At 40.2% G+C, this 6,117-nt stretch overlaps 1 long non-coding RNA gene across 1 annotated transcript; it reads left to right on the plus strand.

Moving 5' to 3' along the window:
* Window positions 1-334: 334 nt before the first annotated feature.
* Window positions 335-1,343, plus strand: LOC145630874 (uncharacterized). The gene is made up of 2 exons (XR_014112296.1): window positions 335-579; window positions 1,116-1,343. It is a non-coding gene; the product is annotated as an uncharacterized LOC145630874 (long non-coding RNA).
* Window positions 1,344-6,117: the final 4,774 nt, after the last annotated feature.

A 6,117-nucleotide genomic window follows, 5' to 3' on the forward strand; every position in this document is an offset into this window, starting at 1 on the left:
ATGGGTAGTATTTCTTAAGTTTGTCAAGATTTGTCATGTTTGAGAATTCATTGCCATCTATATCAGTTAATTTTGCTGCACCCATTAGTAGAAAAATACAAAAAGGCAACCCCCAATTGGCACCGGTTCAAACCAAACCGGTGCCAAAAACTGGGCTAAAATTGGGCAGGGATTTAGACCAAGAACAATGGCACCGGTTCAGCTCAAACCGGTGCCAAAAATTAAAAGGCCACCGGTTTGAACCAGTGCCACTGAACCGGTTCCCCTAAAAAAAAAAACCGGCCTTCTCCTATATATAAACCCTAAGCTAACCTACCTCCTTCTCTCTCCTCCTTCTCTCTCCTCTGATCTCTCGACGGCGCTCCTCCTTCTCTCCTCTGATCTCGACGGCGCTCCTCCTCCTTCTCTCTCCGACCTTTCTTCTCTCTCCGACCTCTCTTCTCTGTCTTCTCTCCCCTCTCTGTCCTCTTCTGTCTCAAACTCCAACCTCTCTTCTGTCTTCTTCCCACCACCACCGACGCCACTAACCACCGCCACCACCAAGTCCGCTTATTTTTCTGGGTTTCTGGGTTGCATGAGGTTAGTGCATGTTTCTGGGTTTAATTATTCGGGGGAAGGGTTTCTGGGTTTAATTTTTATGTTATATGCCTTAATTTTTTGGGGTTAGATTGTTGTAATATTGTTCGAAATTGATTGGTGTAATTGATCTTGGAATTATTTGGGTTAATTAATTTTGTCATTTTTTGCACTTAATTGATTATTCGAAATTTCTGGGTTTAATTGATTTTCGAAAGTTTTGGGGTTAATTGATTTTTTGGGTTTAATTGATTTTCGAAAGTTTTGGGGTTAATTGATTTTCTGGGTTTGCTAGGTTTAATTGATTGCTGGGTTTGATTGATTTTCGGGGGGTAATTGGAGTTCGTAGATTTAATTTGCTGGGTTTTGATTGATTTATTTGGGTTTAATTATAATTCATTGTTTATGCGGTTTTCTGGGTTGATTTCTCTTTCTCTTTCATGCATGAGTTTTCTGGGTTAAATTATTGTTTCTCGTTTTTTTTTTTTATTTTTTTTTTTAGTTTTAATAATTTCTGGGTTTTATTTTTATTGATGCAGGTGTTAATTCATGCAACAAGGATTCAAGACTATGATTTTGGAATATTGTTTTGATGTTGTAATTTTTTTTTTTTTAATTGTTTTACAATATCAATTTCTGAGTTGAATTTCATTATAATTCATTGTAATTTTTTTTTTTTTTTTTTTTTGTATTGTACAATAACATTTTACTGGTTGAATATAATGTGATTTACGTTTTGATCTTGAATATAACAATTTCAAGACTCCGTATTTTGCCATTTATTTTTGTATGGGTTGTATTTCTGAGGCTTGTTTTTATATTGTTTTGAACCGGTGCCAAAAAGGGGGGTAATTGGAACCCCCCACATAGGCACCGGTTCAAACCGGTGCCTTAAGCCGGGTTTGAACCGGTGCCCTTTGCTATTTTTCTACTAGTGACCTCCTGACAGGATTGTTTTGACAATGTAGGGTCCAGACCAATTAGGTCTAAATTTACCCCTTGGATCTAAAACATTTTTCCTTAATGCTTTTAACACCAAGTCTCCTATTTTGATATTTCTTGTCTTGACCTTCTTATTAAAATGCCTAGCCATACGATTCTGGTAACACTGAGTGTGATGTAGAGCTTCTAGTCGTTTCTCATCGAGTAGAATCAATTCTTCATATCTTGCCCTAGTCCATTCAACTTCATCGAGTTTACTCTCCAACGCAATGCGTAGAGATGGTATTTCTAGTTCGACAGGTTGTACGACATCCATTCCATATACCAAGGAAAATGGCGTATTTCCTGTTGATGTACGGATTGACGTGCGATAACCCCACAATGCGAAGTGAAGCTTGTCAGGCCAATCCTTATAATTCTCCGTCATTTTCTCGATGATAGTCTTTATATTTTTATTAGCTGCCTCGATTGCTCCATTTGCTTGAGGTCTATAAGGGGAAGAATGATGATGTTAAATGCCGTATTTTTGTAGCAATTCTTCACATTCGGCCTGAAAGTGAGTTCCATTATCACTTATCATTTCATGTGGGACTTCGTATCGACAAATAATATTTCTCTCGATAAAGAGTGCTACATGTTTTGCAGTGAGTTTAGCGTACGATTGCGCTTCGACCCACTTTGTGAAGTAGTCGATTGCTACTAGGATAAATTCGTGGCCTCCTGTTCCTGGGGGAGTGATTTTGCCAATGATGTCAATTCCCCATGTAGAGAATGGCCATGGCGATGTGTAGGTGTAGAGCAAAGATGGAGGATCATGTTGTAAATTGGCATAAATTTGGCACTTAGGGCATCTTTTTACGTATTGATGGCAATCCCTATTCATTGTAGTCCAATAATATCCTTCTCGCATTATTTTCTGGAGTAACATTTTGCCATTTATATGTGTTCCACAGATTCCTTCGTGGACTATTCTCATTGCTCTTTGTGCATCCTTCTTTCCTACGCATAGGAGAGCTCGACCTTTAGGTACCCTTTTATGCATCTCGTTGTCTATGAGTACATATTGAGAAGCCAAAAGTCTTAATTCTCGCGCGCTTTGCTCTTTTGTCAGCATGAGGAGGGTATTCTCCATTGGTGACTTAATTGAGTATGTCCGTGTACCATGGTTCTTCTTCTTCTTCTTCTTCTTCTTCTTCGCCTTGGACTACTTCGTCGTCTTCTATGGCCTGGATTTATGCTGGTTTGTGCCTTTTTTCAATAGTTAGAGGCATTTGCTCGATTTCCGTGGGAATCCTAACCATTGAGGCTAATCTTGCCAAGGCATCAGCAAATTGGTTTTCTTCTCTAGGTAGATATGTGTATTTTACCTTCTCTAACTGATCGGTAAGAGTTTCCAGATAGGTTTGGTAAGGGGCTAGACTTTCGCTCCTTACTTTCCACGTCTTAGATATCTGATTGATGATCAAAGAAGAGTCTCCGAATATCCTTAACTTCTTTACTCCCAATGCCAAAGCTGTTTCAAGGCCTACCACGCATGTTTCATATTCAGCAGCATTGTTGGTAACGTCGAAATCAAACTTTATGGAGATTGGAACATGCTCCTCTTTAGGTGATACTAGTAGCACTCCAACGCCACATCCCTTTTGGTTTGAGGCTCCGTCGAAATACAAGGTCCAAGTATCATCTTCAGTAACCATTAGGTCTTCATCTGGAAATTCATTGTCTTGTATTGGCGTCGAGTCTTCTATTGGAAAATCTGCTAGAAAGTCTGACACCACGGATCCTTTGATAGCTTTTTGTGGCATGAATCTCACATCAAACTGGGCTAGATTGACTATCCATCTTGAAATGCGTCCATTGAGTGTAGATTTCTCGAATAGATACTTGAGTGGATCTAATCGGGAGACTACGAAGACGGTATGCACTAGCATGTAATGTCTTAACTTAGTTGTGGCCCACACCAAGGCGAGGCACAATTTCTCGAGCGGTGTATAGCGTACTTCGTATTCGAGCATCTTTTTGCTTAAGTAGTAAATTGCGTTCTCTTTGCCTTCTACTTCTTGTGCTAGCATAGCTCCCATTGTCTCTTTGGTAACCGTCAAATATAACCTAAGAGGTATTCCAGGGAGTGCTGGTGCTAATACGGGAGGATTTGCGAGATAGGCTTTGATCTTTTCAAAGGCTTTTTGACACTCGTCATCCCATATTACTGGTACATTCTTCCTGAGTTTTTTGAAGATTGGTTCACATATCGTTGTCAGTTTTAATATGAACCTACTTATGTATTGCAACCGGCCAATAAATCCTCGAATCATGTTTCTCAGTCTTGGGCGGTGGCATGGACATGATTGCTTTGATCTTGGTTAGGTATACCTCTATTCCTCTAGAGCTTATGACGTAACCCAAGAGCTTGCCTGAGGTGACTCCAAAAGCACACTTAGATGGATTCAACCTCATATTATATTTTCTTAGCCTTTCGAAAAATTTCCTTAAGGCTACTTGATGGCCTGGACGGTCTTTTGATTTTACAATCATGTCGTCGACATATACTTTGACTTCTTTGTGCATCATGTCATGGAGTAAGGCAGTTGATGCACGTTGGTAAGTAGCACCCGCGTTTTTCAACCCGAATAGCATTACCGTGTAGCAGTAAGTGCCCCATGGTGTTATAAATGTTGTTTTCTCCATGTCTTCTTCTGCCATGAGAATCTGGTTGTAACCTGCGTATCCATCCATAACTGAAAGAAGCGCGTGATTTGCCGTGTTATCTACTAGAATATCGATGTGTGGCAAAGGGAAGTCGTCCTTTGGACTTGCCTTATTTAGATCTCGATAGTTGACACACATCCTTACCCTTCCGTCTTTCTTCGGAACTGGGACGACGTTGGCGACCCATTCGGGGTATTTGGATACCTTGATGAAACCTGCGGTTATCTGTTTTTGAACTTCTTCTTTTATTTTAAGTGCTACGTCGGGTTTCATTCGACGTAACTTTTGTTTTACAGAATTCATTCCTGGAATTAGTGGTATGGTGTGTTGAGCTATTTCTCTATTAATGCCTGACATGTCTTCATATGACCAAGCAAATACATCGATAAATTCTTTAAGTAAGTTAATTAAATCGGTTCTTTCTTGCTTATTCAATGTTAATCCGATTTTAACTTCTTTTTTATGAGTTGAATCATTTAAGATATCAACTGTTTCAGTTTCTTCAATTACCGGTGTTTTCTTTTCGAGTTTTTCCATTGCTTTAATAATTTCTTTGTCTTTTTCATCGTTAGCTAAGCAATGCTCGTCATCTTGGGTTAGGGAAGAACACAAGAAGTAAGGAGAATGAGAAATATTATTATACTCTGAGATCATTACATCAAAGAGTGATATGTCCTCAGGGACTGGATCACTAACTATCCTAGGAGAAGAAATAAGAGGGGGAGGTGTTACTACTAAAGACTTAGAAAACTCTAGAGGGAGAGACTCCGACTCAGACTCTGACTCAGACGACTCCTCAAACATCGGTCCCTGTCCTGTCGTGATTGATATCTTTCTTCCGCTTGGAGTATTCACCTTGATAGTCTTGCGCCACCCTTGTAGTGATCCTTCAGCTGGAGTAATTAGCTTCGAGGGGTCAAAGCTTTCACTTTGTAGGACTGTTTGAATGAGCGAGGAGTTATCTTCTTCATAAGTTGGCTCATTCTTTTCTCGCCCAAACAGTAATCCCATGACGTTAAAGTCGAAGCATGGGGGTGCTTTCTCCTTATGGACGGGAGTTGGGATTTCATCAGTGAAGTAGCAATCCAAGAAAATCTCGAATCCCGGTTGTCTTATGCCGTTTACAACAAATGGCTCGGGAAATTCATGGCATGGATAGTCTTCTCCTTCTTTTATGAACTGACCATTAAGTGTGAGAGGGTACTGATCCATTGGAATTGCTTTCTTTTGAATGCGAGCGTCCCTACGTGCTTTCAACTTTTCCTGGGCTCGCTTGAGATCTTTCCGAGTCGGTTCGAAACCAAGTTCGAAAGTATCTAACTTAGGGAGGCCAGGTGACTCCAGTGGTTTTGCCATTCCTTTCTTCTTTCCTAAAGTCATCCCAGGAAAGTGTCCTTATTTCTTCAGCATGGCATTGACAATCATGTTGGAATGGGGGTCATGGCAAAGAGGGGTCCTTTCATCCTCCTAGATTAAGGAGACTTCTTCGTTAAATCCCCATAAATCTTCATCATCTTCGTCGTGCTCTACATTAATGATTGGATTCTCTATGGATTTAATCCTCATAGGTGAAGCATCGATAGTAATTGGAATTCCCCCAACTATAGCTTTTACTTGTTGGTGGAGAGATGAAGGGACGGCCTTTAGATCATGAAGCCAAGGGCGTCCCAACAATAAGTTGAATGAAGCTTTGATGTCCACTACTTGGAAAGTAGTAGCATGTTCTATTGCTCTTGTTGTTACATTTAGGGTAATTTTGCCAAGAGCTTGACGACGAGTGTTATCGTAGGCTCTTATTCCTTGTGTGGACGAAGTTAAGTCTTCATCCCTTATGCCGAGCATCCTCGCAGTTCTAAGTGGACAGACATTGATAGCCGATCCATTGTCTAC

This window comes from Chenopodium album, chromosome 5, assembly GCF_948465745.1.
Source record: "Chenopodium album chromosome 5, dcCheAlbu1.1, whole genome shotgun sequence".
In the NCBI taxonomy this organism is placed as follows: Eukaryota; Viridiplantae; Streptophyta; class Magnoliopsida; order Caryophyllales; family Amaranthaceae; genus Chenopodium; species Chenopodium album.